This window comes from Castor canadensis, chromosome 14, assembly GCF_047511655.1.
Source record: "Castor canadensis chromosome 14, mCasCan1.hap1v2, whole genome shotgun sequence".
Lineage (NCBI taxonomy): Eukaryota > Metazoa > Chordata > Mammalia > Rodentia > Castoridae > Castor > Castor canadensis.
In genome coordinates, this window is record NC_133399.1 from 45,732,369 (window position 1) to 45,748,728 (window position 16,360).

At 36.6% G+C, this 16,360-nt stretch overlaps 2 pseudogenes; one reads left to right on the forward strand and one right to left on the reverse strand.

The window, feature by feature from the left end:
- Window positions 1-10,052: 10,052 nt before the first annotated feature.
- Window positions 10,053-11,579, reverse strand: LOC141416260 (fatty acid desaturase 3 pseudogene; annotated as a pseudogene).
- Window positions 11,580-13,417: 1,838 nt separating this feature from the next.
- Window positions 13,418-14,642, forward strand: LOC109676472 (transcription factor 7-like 2 pseudogene; annotated as a pseudogene).
- Window positions 14,643-16,360: the final 1,718 nt, after the last annotated feature.

The following is a 16,360-nucleotide window of genomic DNA, read 5'->3' on the forward strand; positions in this document are numbered from 1 at the left end:
GAGGGACAGTCACATACTTACATTAAGTTGAAGTTGGGCAATTGCAAATAGGAAAGAATTCACAAAAGATCTGAAATTCAGAATGCTGCAGACAATTGTAACAATTCCAATTAGCAGAATAGCTTGTTGTCAGTTGTTTAGGGAGACAATTGTTGAAACTGAACTGAGAAAATGTTTTCAATAGATACTAAAAGGTAACATCTAGATGTAATAGTAAATGAACAAAGTGCACTTGAAGGAAATGGAAAGGACTGTTAGCCTTATCCTTATCTTACTTTTTCACCAACCATGTGTTGAAACAAGGAATTCTGTGTGAGTACAGTTTAGATCTAATATAAAGTAACTATGATTAAAATGAGAATCAATGTGCAAATAAGGTTACTCAATGTGATCTGTTTGTTTGCTGATGAGCTCTGAAAGACATTGGAAAAGTCACAATTTTACTTTATCCAGTGTATGAAGATAAACAACACAGAAATATATTTTCACATAAAATAAAAGAATTTTAGAAATTGTAGTTTACAAAAAATTATATAAATTAATTGATAGGAAATATTTTATATATACATATTTCCATTCTACAGCATTAACAATATGAATAAATAGAATAGAAAGGACAAACACTTAAAACATTTAAAGGATTATACTGTGAAATTGTATTTTAATATTTTTATAACTAAAGTAATGAAGATAAAAACACAAAGTATCAAACTTTCTTGATTTCAATGATGTAATAATCATTGGTAAATTTACAGTTTTCTTAAAATGTAAAACTGACTAGTATATTAAAAAATCACAAAACAATGTACTAAGCTTCTAACTAATAATAAAAAGAAAGTAAATAGAAATAAGTAATCAACTAACTAAAGTATTAAGGGATATTATTTAAAGACAACAATCAAAGTTAAAAGTTGGTCTTGAAAATAAAAATAAAATAGACAATCTGGTAATTCAAAGCAAAAAGAAGACAGATATGCTTTACAAATAGATAGCTTCAGAATTTTTTTCAAAAATTATCTAATTATAGATAACAAAGGAAATCAATGTTAGTTAGCATATATATTCAGTAACTAGAATTCTAGAATCTTCTAGACTAGAATAGAATTTAACATCTATGTAAAATTGGAAATTATTTGGGAAAATAAAGTTATATCAGAAATTTTATTAAAAATGATTGTTTTGTCGATAAATTATCTCTCCTCTAAAATAGCCAACCAATTTCAAAAACATCAGAGTGAATATGAAAAGTGTATGCTCAAGAACATGGTTAATCATAATACATGCAGTTTCATGTTTTTCAGCAGGAAAATAGAATTATGCAGTGAAGTTAGGTATCATTTGTCTGAATCATATCTAAATATTTATACCTAAATATTTGTAAAATTCAAAACAAAAAACTTTGCCTTGGACTGCTGTTCAAAAAAAGACAGTCAGGTAAAGCTATAGACGCATAATGACAGATGCATCAAGGAGGCTTCACGGCAAGGTGTAAAGGAGAATTGTCTCTGTTCTTTCCTGAAAGCCTTTAGGAAAACATAGTTTTTTCAAGGAGATCCCTAGTAATCACCATACTCAGTACAGCAACCTGCATCCCCATGCAGGTTAGACCAACTCCATCCCAAGATACCATCCCCTTCTGACATATTAAACACCTTTTTTATTTATTTATAGTCTGATGTCTCTACCCTTTTTTAATATAATTTTTGCAGCATGAGTTGTTTTATTTTCTGTTTACCTATAATAGGTATGCATCAATTCCTTCCTGGTGAATAAAGTGAAAAAAAATCCTGCAACATTTATATTTCAGATTATTTTCTAATTCTTTTGGATGTTTCTATCTTTGCTGACATGCATTTTATTACACATGCTTATGTAAAGCTAAGACTTGTATTGATTTTGTTTCCCTCTGCCCTAATTTTCAGATAAATGAAGCTATGTATTGAAAGGAAAACAAATAAAAATCAAAATTTAAAGTAAAGTTTTATTGGATCATTCCAGCAATACAATATGTGTATTAATAATGGATACTCAGATGATAAATGAAATGAACAACTATTTTCCTGCCAGAATGGATAAATTGAGTAGCTTATTCACTTCTGTTACATCTTCCATCATCATCTAAATTATTGACATTTTAAGAAATTATATAAATAGAAATTGAATTTTAGGATATAAAAGCTCTGAGTAAAATTAATATAAGATTCTTCAAAGTTACAAGGTAAGCACAAGATGCAAGGCAAATTCATAGCCACTTGTGAAACTGGCAGAGGTTCAGCTAAAAAATTATACACAGAACACCTGCAAGAGAGATGGGATCAGGTAGATGAAAACCAGGATTATTACTGTGGTATTTATCAATATATATTTATGCATCTTTTTCCAATTTTAAAAAAGTCTGTATTGAATAATTATATCTGTATCAGCCTACCTCTAATACTTAAGAAAACGTCTGAATAGTTAAACCAACAGAAACTATTATCCTCACCTTGTCTTCTGTTCAAGTATCAACCTACAATGATGTTCCAAATCCAAAGAGAATATTTTCAATGAATGAAAATGTTTCTCAAAGAGCTTCAATGCTTCTCATTTTATAGAGTTCTCATTTTATTGTGTTTAATATGCATTTAAAACCATATGTCTCTTCAGATTTGAAAGTCAGATGGAATGGGTCAAATAAAAAAGCTTTGGCATTGAGATGGTTATCTACATATAAATTAATGTGTTAATTACACTTTCCTGAGTCACATACAGAGGCATTTGCTTAGAAGAGTCAGTGCTAATTTTGGATGGTGGACACATTATTATCGACTATTAGAATCTTCTGCAAACTTGTGGTAATTGTGGTTATGCAAATGAAAATCATTCAAACTTTCATATTAAAGAAAACAGACTTATGGATGAGAGTAAAACACTCAGCAACAAATCCCACAATACTTGGAGAATTTGCCTTATAAGTCTATTAAATTCTTAAAGTGAAACTTGAAAATGTTATACTTTAATCAAGTAGGTCCTCAACTTTGAACTGTAGTCTCAGGTTCAACTCCTCCATCTTGTTATTGGCACCATAGTAAGTTCTAATATGTAATTGATATAACATATCTTCAGGTTATGTTTACTGCTCTTAATTTAGTTCATTTTATTTACTAAGAGAGTTGCCTTTCCCAGAGCAAAAGATTCTTTTTTAGATTTTATCTGTATTTGAATGGGAAGGCCTTTATCAGTGTCTGACCCTCCACCCTGGCAGAGACAGAAATTCTGGTTTAGACTTTTATTCTATAATGTAGACAATGGTCAATTTATTAGTGTAAGTGTGTAGGGGAGAAAGGAAATCTTTGCCTTTTGGTTTTCTAGGTATTTGACTGGGACACTGCAGCAAAATCCAGATTAACAAAAGCATAGGAGAGAACAGGCAGTCCGAGATTCAAGATGGCTCCATTCACAATTCTCCTGACACTTCTGTCATGATGCAAAAGGTACACACATTCAGTAGAAACCCTACTGACTTCAAATTTGCAATTGTGTTCTCTCCTGGACCAGTGATACACAGGGTAATTGTCTCTGGAGATGCTGGATGCTACCCTTAAACCAGAGGTCCACAAAAGTAAAAATGAGTACTCTGCAGTACCTAGCAATGCTGAGCTCTGTTTGGTGGGTTAGGTCTGTTAATTCTTTTCAACTGGATGATACTTTCAATGCAGGGAGTTTATAAAGATGTAAACCTTCCATAAGTGAGCAGCATCTATGTTTATTTGTTTATTTATTTATTTACTGTGGTACTGGGGTTAGAACTCAGGGTCTTGCACTTGCTAGGCAGGCACTCCACCACTTCATCCTTGCCCCCAGCCCATCTGTATTTAGTTTAAAGAGACCAACTCTTCAAATTAATGCCCATACTAATATTGGACTTAATACTAATATTGACTTAATGTTGATAGACTCTTAATGCCTTTAATACAAAGGCCAGTGACATCTACAAAGTGTGGTAAAAGAGGTAGCCCTTGTGATCCTGAACCTCCAAAAGACCAAAGGACGCAGACAGGACACCTGAGAGTGGGCAAAAACAGGAAAAGCATAGGCTGAAAATGGGGTGCTAGCCATCTGCAAATCCTCTTCCAGGTCTACCCCTGGCACCTGTTCCTCTGGCAGGTAGAAAGTAAATAAGCTTAAAAGACCCACTCTCAGGACAAATATGAAAACAGGTGATCCTGGACCACAAGGGATTAAGCACTGTGTATCCAAAACCAAATTCATGTCATCACTCAAACGATTAATTCTTTCAACTCTTTTACTCCCATAGAAATTAGGAAAGAAAAAAAAAGATAAGGAAGCTTTTCCCACCCCTATTCAGTTGGATGCAGTTGACTGAAACCAGCATATTGACCTTGGTAAGAATCTTTATCTTGACTGCCTTAGTCAGAGATCTTAGAACTTCTGCCTCCAAATAAACAAGGTATCCCTCTGGATTGTATTTTATATTTGTTGCCAGAAACTATAGGGAAAGAAAAATTATTTTCCCTCTACTCTTTTAGGTTCTTGGTTGGAAGTGACAAAAGGATTAGCAAGAGACAAGCCTGTACATTAATATTGTGGAAGTTTTCCATAACACAGGAGAATCCATAAGAAAACAAAGACCTGGAAAGTCATAAGCATAATTGTCTTTACACTAGATTTGAGGAAGAGGAGAAAGATGTACAAAAATGTGGCAGGTACAAAGGGATGCTACTGGGTAAGAACTCAGGCTCATGAACAATGTTAGCTATGGCTCCTCTGTATCCCCCATCTCCAAGGTAATGGTTCCACTTTCCTCTGGGTGTAGCAAGGTCAGAAAGTCCTTCTTGTGCCTGCCTTTCTCAGTTCAATACAAGGAACCAGGTTTGAGGATAGCATGCTCTGAACCCCATGATGTTGAAAGAATGAATTTTTAGTGAGAGAGGATGGTTGCTTCTTGTGCTAAATCACAAATAAGAATAGTCCATGGGGTAAAAGTACTGTATTTATCATGATCATGTATTACCTTATATAAATGCTTGTCATTATCATAATTGAAAGAATTATGACTTGGTAAACTAGAATATGGCCAAAAAATTCTATCCCTTTCAAATTCAGTGATAGGTGGAAAGTTCCCCAAATACTGCACTTTGATCTTCTAACTTTTAAGCAATGTATTAAAACTGCTCTTGATTTTATTAACACAGCCCTCCTCTTTGTGAATATTGCATAATTTGTCCCAGTAAGAACTTACTGAGTTTTTTGTTGGTCCTATTAAAAATGTAGCTACGTACTTTCCATCTTATGCTGAAGCACTGACTAATATTTCTGATTCTAAAGCACTTCTAATTGTAAGCGTTCATATCTTTCATTAGTAAGCTAAATTTGACAATTCATAACCCTGTTGTGTAGAGTTAGTGAGCATTTTCCAGAAGAAGGTTTTCATATTTCATTTATTCATAAATTTCTGTTTTATTTTTATCTTTAAAAAATTTTAAATATTTTCACAAAAACATTTTATCGTATATACATGTATCAAAACATCACAAGGGATGGGTGCCAGTGTAATCCTAGCTACTTGAGAGGCAGAGAACAAGAGGTTCATGATTGAGGCCAGCCTGGGCAAATAGTTCACAACACCCTGTCTCAAAAATACCCAACACAAAAAAGGGTTCAAGTGGTAGAATGTGGTTCTGAATTCAAACCCCAGCTTTTCATTTTAATGGGACACTTAATCTTGGCTTTCTGAACAGAGGTAGACAATTTGAGGTCCTTCAGGAGTTGTGTTGTTCTCAGTATCTCCTTTTCTACCTTTGCCCATTTATTCTGTTCAGACACAGCAGAATGAAGAGCAGTGGTATAGCAAACTTCGACGCCATTTACCTGAACAGGGACCTCACAAGCTTCGAAAAGACCTGACTACTGATGTGTTCAAGCATCACACCAGCCATAACAGCAGGAACACTGCAGGGGTGGCCACCTTTTCCCTGGATGCTGTAGGCCATACATTTTAAATAATGTCTCTCAATTTTGTTAGGCCAGCCTGGACTATAGTCATCCTATTTATAATTCCCAGGTAGCTTGGATTACAGACATGAACTACCAAACCAAACTTATTAATAGAGATGAAGTCTCATTAATATGTTGCCTAGGCTGGCTTTGAACCATGATGCTCACAGTCTTTGCCTCCTGAGTAGCTTGTAATATAGACATGAGCCACCACACCTGGCCTTATGCTCAATATAAATGTTTTATGTAACCTTTAAAATATAAATTAAAAAAAATTAAAATCCACATTCTTAAAACATGAAGATACATCCTGAATATAGATGCAAGTTGAGATCTTTGAATATTATTTCCAAATCACCTTTTTAGATCTGATTATAGGCTTTCTCTTGAAATATACATTCACAAATTCATTTTACTCATGTATTACTAAACATTGCTTTAAGTGCATTGAGTTTTCACTGGCTCACTTTTCCACTTCTTTCCTTTTTAAGATCTTATCTCACCTCATATTTTGTAAATGAGAGCTTATCTGGTATATTTTCTGACGACCTTCAGCAACACTCAGTCATATTTAAAGCTTGTTAACATATATGCTTCATCGATTCCCAGCTTAAATATCACACATTACAATTTTTAAACTTGTATATTTAGGAGCTCTCTCTTTTTATTACTTTTTTCTTTTTCTAAATTTTTCCATGTTCTTAAAATTGCCTAAACATAATGTGAAGATTTCAGTTTTCACATCTGAGTCATAATCTAAGTGAAAGTACATTATGACTATGGGAACACGAAGATGGGAGCACACAGTAGTGTCATAACACAGCAGAGACTGGAGTAAGCCAGAATTGACTTTGAATCTTGCACACTCACAGCTTTGTGATGGCACTCACAAACACTCACAGTGTATGTGACAGTATTCAAGTTACATAAATCGTTAATAATTAAATAATTTTATCAGCTGCATGATACAATAATAGGAATGAATATCTGTTGGAAAGATTGCTGTGAAATTTAATATTAATGGAATTCTAACAATAACATTATCTTTATTGTAAGAAATATAAATATTTTATACAACTTTTTCCTTGTAACAACTGGATGAGGTAAACAGCAATGATTTCTAGTTTATACATGACAAAAGTGAAGCAAAGAGAGGTAAATAACTGCCAAGGATGACACACTCAGTGAGTGACAAGGAAAATTCTAAACCAGAGACCCTGGATTATCACATTGTTTTGGATTAAAGAGGAACACGTATTTCAGGGCATGACTTCTCACTGATTTACACTTTTCATTCTTTGGTAGCTTAAGTTATTTAAATTATTCATGAGTAACAGCAATCATTAAATTAAATTCAACATCATGAAAATGTAAGTTCCATAATAAGAATTTAGTATTTACTGTCTAAAATGACTTTAACACTAAACTTCTAATGCAATTGGATTAGCTTTTCTGCCCTCATATATGTATACATATATGTATATACATATATATCATGTATATATGTATATATATATGATAGCCATAGTATATCTATCCATTGTGTGTGTATATATGTATATATATCTATATATATATATGTATATATATATAGCCTATATATGTAGGGACTACTGTATATCATATATATATATGCTATATATATGTTTCCAATAAAATGACAGAATGATGCATTTCAACTTAAAATTCTAATTTAAAATGGCAGAATTTTAAGTGTAAATCTATATTTTTAGAGGCAAAAATGCAGAAATTAAAAGAGAGAAACCTAGCAAATGTAAGAAGGGTCGATTTTAAGCAGAAATTCAGGCACAGAATTCCATCACTGTGTCCTTCCACATTTCCCATTCATTTCTACTAAACATTAATTGGTATTTAACTTTATTGATAAACTGAAAGAATTGGAAAAAATGCATCTATGCAACACCACCACCAAAGAAAGTCAAAGAATCTCATTGTTCCTGTTTGGATGTATATCTGTGTTTTCATATGCTTATGACATCACATAGCTATCTCTCAAAAACACATCCACTTCCCACTTCTTTGATTTATTCAAATACAAAAATTTTGATAAAAATCAAAGACCATTGGTTTGCATATGAATCATTTAAGGTAGTAAATACTTAAACTTCTTCATCCTCAAGAATAACCTGCAGGAGCTTCTGTTCCAGTTACAGGATTGCAAGCAAAGCCCACTGTCCACAATTTCATAATTTAAAAACTTAGAGTACTGGTTTCAAAATGTATTCTTTTCATAACTTTTTATGATTTTAATATCAACAGTAATGAGTCTATCAATAAATGAACTTCTCAGTTTTTGTGGACTCTACAGAAATGGTCATTTTATCTGTTCTGACTTATCTATCCAGAAATTCCATGGTGGTACCTGAAGTCTTATTATTACTCACAACTGCTCCTTCTTCATAATGTAATCCTAGTGTCCTCCTTTTCAGTAAGAGCCATTTATCACACTAAAACATTCATCTATGTTACTTTTTGAAAATTTCTTGACCTCAAATACTCAACTCTGGTCTCAAAATTAACCCTTGCCTTCATTCTTTTTTACATAAATCTTTATGCATTCTTAGTAATTGTCATCATTCTCTTAAAAATGTCCAAGAAAAACAAAATCATCTTAATGCCAAAATAAATAAATAAATAAGACCAGACTACTTAACTACACTTTAACTACTTTTTTTGTCATCCTCTCTTTCTTATTCATCTACCTTTTATTTATTTATTTTCAGCAATCTATGAATACAATTTCTGCTGTGGAAATGATTTTGACCTTTTTCTCTTTTTCTATATATTTTATTTACTGAAAAAAGGAAAAGCCAGTTCTGATAAGATAACTCTCCTCTTTCTCTCCTTCTTCATTGATAAAAAAATTTATCTAGAGAACAATGTGTGTCAACTGAAGACAGAGCAGCAATCTGGTGCTGCTCTGCAACCTTAATGTTTAGTTACATTGTTCACTTTCCCCCAAATTTCCCCACATTATAATCCTCTCTTCTCAAACACCTCATGTCATCAAAAAGCAATGGAAAGAAATTTAACACGTTTGCATTTTTATGTTAGCATTTTTGTGTATAAAATTTCATTAGATTTATGCCTCCCATGTCAAATCATATTTTTTGTTCTACTCATTTATTTCCATCAACATTGATGCATATAATGATAATTTCTATTTTAAAATATGAATAATTTTAAAACAGAAAGAAAAAATGGTTTTTTCTACATTATTGTGACTGACACATTCTTCTTTCTGGAATTTATCTGATAATCAGCCTTTCATATAGTCACATTCACTAAATAGCACTATTAAAGGTCACCTATAATTATAATGCTATTGCACAAAAAGGACAATCATGAAAATTCTGATTGAACCAAACAAATTTATCACAGTTGATAACTTCCAGGTATCTCTACAGATAGACTTATCAATCAGGATGTGTAAAAAGAAAACTGATTCCATTCAAAACATCTTGTCTTCCCATTCAGAATTCACAATTCTATTTGTCTACTTAGTAAGACCAAAATGGAGTTATCTTTAACACTTACTTTCTTTTACAAAATACAATAGCACTTTCTTTAAACCTGTGCATATTTTTTCATTCTGTTTCTGTGGTATCATCATTGTATGTGTGTACCTGTACATGTGAGTTAGAATACTGACAACCGACCACCATTTCCACTTACATTTTCTATTTTCAACAAAGTAATCAGGTATCTGAACAGATACCATCTTAATTAATTCTCTGTTAGAAACTATTGAATTGCTTCTTTTCTTTTTTTAAAATATACCTAAGTTGGTTTTTATACTTGGAAAAGATGCTGTGCTCACCATGTGGCTTTGAGTACCCTCCCTCTGCCCCTGGTCCTGTTGGGCACAGAGCTACAGCCATAGTGCTGCTGACTGGGGAAGATGACAGGACCAGGTGGGCAGGCAGGGTACACCATGGTGGGGTGAGGGTGGGACTGTACATCTTACCTGGGGTGGCTCAGTGATTGCTGGGGCCCTGGCCCTTATCCCTTCTCTGCCCAGGCAGATGCTGCCTTCATTGGTGGAGGTAGGCATCCAGCCAGACATTGCCAGACTTCAAGGACCTGATGATGTCCACCAAGGCAGTGAGAAAAGGCTTCACCTCATAATACAGGCCGTGCTTAGCACACAGTACTTTGACCAGAGGGGCCACTTGTGGTAGCTGTGCCTCGGGATTGTGGGGAAGAGATAGTGCTTGACCTGAAAGTTGAGGTGCCTGCTGAACCAGTCAATGAAGAGTGAGGGCTCCACGTTGCAAGTGGCTGCCAGCTGAGAGTTGGCCCAGTCCCGGTGCTTCTCATAGCCAATTTCTTTGGGTATGTGGTTCATCTGCATGATCCACATGAACCAGTGGCTCTCCAGGACCCTGACAGCAACAAAGAGGAGGAGTGCCCCAGAGACACTGTAGAAGGTGATGTAGGACAAGAAGAAGTAGGAGTAGATGCTGGTGGTCCAGAAAAAGTCTGTCCACTGCATGCACACCAGTATATATGCCAGATTTTCCACTTCAAAGTTCACCAGGGTGAGCAGTGATGGGCCAATCAGGACAAAGTACAGGTACTGGTGGCTGTAGGGTAGGTATCTGTGTTTCTTCTTGCCTTACTCCACAGATGACTCCCTTAGGAGGAAGACAGGTGCCACTGTCACATCCGGATCCTTGTGGAAGATGTTAGGTTTGGCATGGTGCTAGAAGTGGCAGAAGTTCAACCAGTGGGCAGAGAAGTCCTTCAGCAGCCCCATCACAAACTGCTGGGCTTCCTGGTTCCACCGGGACTTCCTGAAGATGGAGGCATGGCCCAGGTCCTTCTGCAGACACCAGTTCTGAGCCTGACAGATGGCCATGATGAGTGTGACAAGAGTGCTGGACACCCAGCCAGAGCCCAGGAGGTAGACGATGAGTCAGCCCAGCACTTCCATAACTAGGATGTGGCCCAGCAGGAGAGCAAAGAAGATGGGATCAGCCTCAGCTTCATGCATTTGGCTATCTGGCACAGTGCTCATAAGTCCTTGATCAGCTGGGTATTCTGAGCTCCATCTTGGCTGGGCTCCTTTGGGGCCAGTTCTCCTATCAGCAGGGGCCACAGGAACTTGTGCACAAAATGGAGATCTTGGTGGAAGGCATGGAAAGCATCCTTGGCGGCCTCTGCACTGTGGTGGCCGATGAGGCGGCTGCCCCTTGGGTGCCTTTGCACCCAGCAGCTGATGTTGTGCTCAATGTCCAGCCACTTGTTGCCTGGCAGGTCATGCCGACAGATGTGCTCCCAGCAGAAGATGGGCAGAGGCTCCCCTGTCTCCCACCCACTGCTGCATGTAAAAGTCCTTGGGGCCCCGGGATGATGGTGAGGTCGAAGCAAGACACCAAGAGAAACCTGCTTCTCTTTTCAGTGAAAATTAAACACATATTCCTTATTTAGTCTTACTTCTGCTCCTGCTACTTGACTGAAGTCATATTCAACTACATCTTTCTCCTTTTGCTTGCTCCAGAAAAACTGACATCCTTGTTATGTCACAATATGTGAAACACATTCTTGAGTTACGCCATTTTACACTTGCTTCATCTCTCTGGAATGCTCTTTCCGTAGATATGTGCATAACCTACTCTCTTATTTCTTCAGGGTCTTCACTTCATCAGAACAAATTTTCATGATTCTTTTCTACATGTCTGTCAGTTATTGCTTTAAGCTTCAAACCATTATTAGTTGAGTAATCTGTGAAAAGGGACAGTTTGTTAATAGAGATAACTGGAGAGATGTAGCAAGAGGAAAGAGTTTTGCTTCCTGGTTCTGGGATGCTTTTCTATGCACTGCCTTGTGCTAGTGAATTTTGTGTTTGTTTTGGACCATGCAGAAGCATATCCTTCTACTGTGCACAACTCATCTCTACAACACCAGCAAGGTCACCTGCCATACCCAGAAAACAGTAACTTTCCTCAGAACTCTGCTCAAGTGATTCTTCAGTTCAGTGCCTGTTGTTAGATGTCTCTGAATGAAAAAATTTGCTCAAGACCTTGAGGACAGATTTCAAGCAAATTCCTCTGGTGTGGCTCCATAGTGACTTCTTTGCCATGAGACAAGCCATACACATGCCCTTTCCAGCAAGGACTGGATCTCACTCAGTCTTGGAAGTTAGCTGGACTCTTCGCTGTATGCTCCATTGCAGCCCTAGGCTGCTCTTAGCCTCTCCAATCCCTTATGCTACTAGCATTTCATTTACTCTATGAGCCAATTTTCTTTCATAGCTAATTATTTCCATTCTATTTTCCCTATAAAATTAGTGTTAATTCTTTCTCTTAATCAGAACATTTTGACTACATAATATAAAATATGAACCTCAGCCCATCTGACTATCTTTAGCCAGTTTTCCCTATTGTGTTTTTCTCCAAAACAATTAGCATAAAATTACTAGACTCTATTTACCCATTATTATCTACCTTCCCTCGTTCATAATATAAAGCCAATGATGCATAGGGACTTTATTGTTTTAGTTACTACATCTATTCTGCATAGAACAGTGCCTGGTATTTAAGAGATCTTCAAGACATATTTTGAAAATGAATGAATGAATATTGTGCAATAAAAATACTTGGAAAATTAAGTCACTCAGGAATATCATAATCCCATTTTGATAGATATAAACCTTTTGGGCAATTGCAAAAGTATTGTATAATATTCAAAAAATATATTGTAACTAAATATATTTTATGGACTAAGACTTTCTTAGTTTATGGCAAGGTAATTATTGTGAAATGAGAATAATTTTCTATCAGAGTGAGTGAGTATCATTTATTAGTAGAGGTCAATAATAAAAGAACAAAATGAATAACTTCATGGAAACAAATTTACTCTTTAGAATATTTTGAGATGTCAAATTTATTTTTTCAAGATAAAAATTGGCCATAAATTTGTAAAATTCTGACTTTTTTAAAGTATTGGTGCTGGTTTTCATTACAATTAAGATCTAACTGAGAAAAAACTTCTTAATGGTCACCATAACTTCAAATCAGGTTTCTATATTAATAAAAACCTTAAGACAATTTAGTCATAGTGAGGTTTTCCAAGTAAGAAGGCAGACAGATTTAATTGGGGATTTCAAGTTGTTAGTGATTGGAACTGGGCAGAAAGATAACATAATTAGATTTCCTTCAAAGAGTAGGGTGTGCAGGAGGAGTAGAGCTGGGACAACTTTGCAGAGAGGGACTTCGCTGATGTAAAGTCGTCTCCAGGCAATGAATCAGAAACGAATCAGAATAGCTCCTCTGATTCCGAGGCAGAAAGAAGGCCTCCACTTCGCTCCAAAAGGTTCCAGGATAAATCCCGGGAGAGTTTGGAGGAAGCCGCCAAAAGGCAAGATGGAGGGCTCTTTAAGGGGCCACTTTATCCTGGCTAGTCCTTCATCATGATTCCCGACCTCAGGAGCCCCTACTTCCCCAAGGGATCTCTCTCGCCCACCGCCTTAACCTATCTTTAGATGAAATGGCCTCTACTTGGTGTCCAGGCAGGGAGCCTCCAGAGCAGACAAGCCCTAAAGGATGACCACTCACCATCGCCAGCGCACATTGTCACGAACAAAGTGGTGACAGTGGTACAGTACCCCCATCCTGTTCACCCACTCACGCCTCTCATCACCTACAGCAATGAACACTTCACCCCAGGGAACCCACCTCCCCACTTACCAGCTGACTTGGACCCCAAAACAGGAATCCCATGGCCTTTGCACCCTCCAGACATATCTCCATATTAACCGCTATCACCCAGAACCATAGGACAAATCCCCCATCCGTTAGGATGGTTAGTACCACAGCAAGGTCAACCAGAGTACCCAATCACAACAGGAGGATTCAGACAGCCCTATCCCATCAATGCTTCCATGTCCAGCTTTCTGTCTTCTAGGTTCCCTCTCCACATGGTTCCACCACATCGTACTCTACACACAACAGACATACCCCACGGTACCATAGTCACAGCAACAGTCAAACAGGAATCCTCACAGAGTGACGTCAGCTTACTCCATAGCTCAAAGCATCAGGCCTCCAAAAAGGAAGAAGAAAAGAAGAAGCCCCACATAAAGAAGCCCCTTAATGCGTTCATGTTGTATATGAAAGAAATGAGAGCCAAGGTCGTGGCTGAGTGCCTTGATCAACAGACAAACTGGTGAGGCCCCTGCAGATGCAAATACCCCAAAGAAGTGTCGGGCTCTGTTCCAGCTGACCCACAGAGTTTATGGTGCAAACCCTGCCTCAGCCCACCCTCCTCAGATGGACGCATACTAGACTCGCCACCCTGGTCCCTGCACCTACTAGGCTCCCCACGCCAGACGCCAAGTCACAGACTGAACAGACACAGCCTCTGTCCCTGTCCCTGAAGCCTGACCCCCTGGCCCACCTGTCCATGATGCCTCCACCACCTGTGCTCCTGCTGGCCGAGGCCGCCCATGGCAAGTCCTCTGCCCTCTGTCCCAACGGGGGCCCTGGACCTGCCACCTGCTGCCTTGCATCTTCCCCTCCTCATCTCTCGCACAGCCATCAACATCTTCCTTATATTTCCACAACTCACTGGCTGGGATCCAGCCCCAAACTCTGTGCCTCATAACCAAGTCGTTAGAATAGCTTTAGAGTCAGCCCTAAGTGTTGTCTTCCAGGTTCTTGGTTTGACCCTCACTCCACTCTGAAAACTTTTGTTTTGTACTCTTAATTTTGTGCCACATGGCTACATGAGTTGATGTTTATCTAGTTCATTGGTCAATATATGACCCATTCTTATTTTAATATCTCCTTTTAAATATGTAGATGAGAGAACAACCTCATGATTCTACCGAAATTTTTATCAACATCTGTTTAAAGTCTTTGTAGTGTTAAAAAAATATATATATATATAACATAAATATATACATACATTAAATATATACATACATATATATATATGTATATATATATATATATATACATAACTGTTACATAGTTTGGATAGCTAAGTTTTAAAAGACTGATTAAAAAACAAAAGAAAAAAAAGAGAGAAGCAATTTTGTAGCAGCCCTCCAGAAGAAGTTGTTTCTGCATTATTTGTATTAAATATGAACTTGCAAACCAATCATTTTAAACCTGTTTTTTAAACCACAAGGACACAATGAATGCAGTGCCACTGCCTTTTTTTTCTGTGTGAAACAACTTTTATTGTGATGTTACGTGTTATCATTTAAATGTACAGAAACAAAGGGTTAAGATGTGTTAATATACCTTGTTCTGTGGTGTTGTTCTTTTTGGGGGAAAGGGGTGCTATTCAGCATTTAATGGAATCACAGAGCTGTTGGACCACTAATATTTATTGCTTTAGAGGTTGCTTGTCATACCTGTATGTTGTCCCTTTTTAAATATTTTTCTTGAAACTGTATAAAGTTTTTTCCCTTAGCATAAGCATCTTATATATAACAACTCATTTGTACAAGGTTTTTAAGTTTATATAAACAATGTGTATATATTTTTTTGTTTCCCTTTTTAACTTTTTTTTCCTGTATGAAACCCAGATACTACCAAATGGACATTAATTGCTGTATTAAGATTCAGTAGCATTAACAAAGTTGATTTAAAAGCCATTAAGGACAACAAGACTTGAACGCTAGAGAGGGAATTTTAGATGCTGTCTGAGCAGGAGTGGAAACTGCCCGTTTCTCCCATGAACTCCTAGCCAAATGCCTTGTGCCCTTAGGACAGGGACTGACAGTGTGCAAAACTTTATGTGCCAAAATTCTCTGTGACTTTAGTTTTCTCCCTACTTTGATGCTGAACTTTCTGTTCATCATGTTTTGCTGTGATGTCATATAGGTAGATTTGCATGTAGTTTTAATGTCACCTATAACAAAATGTGTTTGGTAGCAGATTATCCAGAAAGCATTTTAAATAAAGAGGCACAAATCCTTACGGGTCAAAATTCAGCCTATTAGATAACTCTTAAACAAAAAACCAGCAGCCGCTTTTATGTACGCATATGACATAAAGTAGGTAGTGAACTTTAAGAATAATAACAAAATAAAAACCTAGGCATGTTGATGTTGCAAAATGCTGTATAGAGCTGAAACCTGTTAATTCAGTGCCATGGTAGTTGGCATGAAGCGATTGTAAAACTGTCTGGTTTATTAGAATGTTAACTATAAAATTTTTTGTGAATACTTTGAATGTTTCCTAATAGTTGTGATGTTACTCTTCCGTTTCATGCTCTTATTTCAAGTTCATTTTTAATGGTTTGGAAGCCATTTTTGTAATGAATAAATGTTCATGCTGTACAGTATCTGTAGCATGCCATTCTGGATTAATAAAAATAATTTAGTATG